Consider the following 2,991-nt stretch of genomic DNA (forward strand, 5'->3'; position numbering starts at 1 on the left):
CAGAAGTACTCCCTGGTCAGTACTTGAGAAAAAAAAAGGCAGATATGAGCAGTTTTTGAATGGGGAAGAGTTTCAGTGGAATGATGTTTACTCACCCAACAGAATCTTAGAAATCAGAGTATTTTAATTTAATTTATTTGTTTATTGGTATTTTGGACCCAAATGCTGTAAAAAGTAGCCATTCTGTATGAAGGGATTCAAGTGACCAACTTCATAGAAAGAATTGGAAGAATGGGAGGGGATATAGTTGGGATCCCAACTATAGGAATGCAAAACTGGGGACAGAAATTCAACTGATCTTCCGGTGACATGTAAGAATAGAGTCAGTAAAATATAAAACAAAATCTATGTTTGAAAGAAATTTGTTAGATGCTATAAACTTGATCATTTTAGAGCTTTTGTTCATTTTTCTCTTGCTAGTAGCAGCAATGTGCTTAAATTGTAAAAGGCCTGTGTTTTTACTATTTTCATTAATCAGTCTCTGTACCTATCATAGTCTCTCCATCCTCATTTATTCCGCTTGTTCTCCAGGAGGCTGGTTTCTGTGGCATACACCCAGAGCTGCCTCATGCTGGCTTCATGCTGTTTTGACCACTGGGAAGCACCAGCACGTTGGGAGGGGAGGGGGGATGAGTTGAGAGCATCTGTGTCTCTCCCTGCTGGATACCTGGAATAGATTCCAGCTCCTCTGAAGGTCTCAGTTTCTGTCAGGTGGCCCTGCCCATGTAGCTATTTTCTCTGCTTTCAGTAAAGCTTCCCCTCTTCTCAGTCTTCCTTCCCCCACCCTCCTCAAAGTACAGCAATCCAAAAGTGATTCCACATGCCTGGGTCAAATGAAAAGATCAGCTCTGTAACAAAAGATTTTTAACAGGGGGAGTTATTTACACCACATGTCCATTTAAATAGCCCCTTTGGCTGGTATACAAGTTTGATAGGTCTTGGAGACTGAACGTTACCACAAACTTAATCTGCAGTTGAGGCTTAGGAAAAGTCACTACAGTCCCCAGCTGCTAGTTTATAGCTATTGACTTAAAAATTTTTTTTTTTAATCTAACAAAGATAATCAGAAGCAGTTACTTCACAGAGACAAAGTATCTTTACCATTTTGCCTCAGGCCTTCTATTATCGTATAGTTCTTTATAGTCTTCATGTAACATAGACATTATACTGGCCTGTTCATTATGTTGGTGATGTTTTAACAAAAGCACCTGGGCATCAGGAATTAAGAACCCTGATGCCTTGTAAGACCCATGCATATCAGAGGGCAGAAGCTACACATGAGAAGTTTCAGAGGCCTGCCACACTGCTGAAGTATTTGGAAGTCCATATCTATGAAATGTCAAGATATTTCTTAGAAAGTGAAAGAAGGTTATTACACCTTCTATCACCTACCACAAAGAAAGAGGCACAATGGTCGGTGGGTCTTTTTGGATTTTGGAACAAAATACACCAGGTTTGAGTTCTCAGTTCCAAGTGGGTCCTCCATCAAGAAAAGGCTTCATGGCAGGTCCAACGAACGTTCTCTCTCTGAGTTTCTTTGAGAATTAAGTGTAATAATCTGTAGAAGTCTCCTAGTACAATACCTAGCACATAGTAACCCCTCATTAAGTGATTGCTTGAAAATAAGTCCCTTAAAGAAACACATTAGGTGATGGAGGGAGTTTTGGGCAGGAAAAGAAGTCAGGGTGGTTCATAAGCATAGTTTTTTCATAACTTACCCAGTGTCCTTAATTTGCTGTATTCTAAGTAGGCTCATCTGCATATTGCATTTTTAAGAGTGCTTTCGAATGCCAGATATTTAGCTTTGAATTAAAAAACATGAGTTAACACAGCCAAGAAACTAATTGCCTGCCACCATGAACACAAAAATCAAACTCTTCTAGTACAAATATTTTCATTTAATGTACAAGCTTCCAATCAAGCACCGTCCTACAGTCTTCAATCCAGATGGTATATTCTACTCTTCTTGGTTTTAGATGCTATCTACTGGAGTAATGTTTAAATGAAGTACAGAATGCGTTTTTGCCAAATTATCACCACTTATTTTTTAAAAGTAATCGTACATTTTCCCCTTTCTTTCTACAATTCTTAGATAGTAAAAGGAACCTGACTACGAAAAAAAAATACTACATTATTTAAGAATCACAAATCACACAACTTCTAATAATAAAACAGGTACCACTCTTTCTTTATTTCTTGGTGGACTCGACTGTCATGTAAGTAGAGAATTAGATCAAGCTTGTTGTCATCTGCTCCTGACATCCCCTATGCAATTCTTTACAGCTTCACACAAAACATACTGTGAAAAAAAAAAAAAAACACTACTTTGATGTCTATGATATTGTGCTTCCACCAGTATTGTCATTGGGTATACTTGTGACCTTGGCAAGTCACTTCACCTCATTTCCATCTGTAGTGTGAGGGTGGAGGGACTCTTAGCTTTCTAGATAGAAACTTGCATTATATATAGACCCATCTGCTGCGTGTACTACCACAGGTGGGTACCACGCCTAAACCTAGGCCACAGAACATTGACTTATGTGGACCAAAGTAGATGTAAGATACTTCCAAACATGAAAAGAAACCGATAAATAACACTGCCTTTCAAATGCCCTGAATTACTTATTAAGAACAATTTTTTTGTCCAGTTTTACAACAACAGTCATGGTATAGCTAAATGGAAGGCAAATGTCTTCTCCTGTTCAGGCTACTGTAACAAAAGTACTGGGAAGCTTATAAACAACAGTAGTTTATTTCTCACAGTTCTGGTGGCTGGAAGTTCAAAATCAGGTAGCCTGCATAGTTGGGTTCTGGTTAGAGACCTCTTCTGGCTTGTAGACTGCCAACTTCTTTCTGTGTTCTCACATGGTGGAGAGCAGAGAGAGGAAGCAAGCTCTGTCATGACTCTTACAACGGAACTAATCCGTTCATGAGGAGTACACCCTCATAAACTCATTTAATCCTAATTAAATCTCAAAGGCCCACCTCCTG

The sequence above is a fragment of the Ailuropoda melanoleuca genome, chromosome 11 (genome assembly GCF_002007445.2).
Source record: "Ailuropoda melanoleuca isolate Jingjing chromosome 11, ASM200744v2, whole genome shotgun sequence".
Classification (NCBI taxonomy): domain Eukaryota; kingdom Metazoa; phylum Chordata; class Mammalia; order Carnivora; family Ursidae; genus Ailuropoda; species Ailuropoda melanoleuca.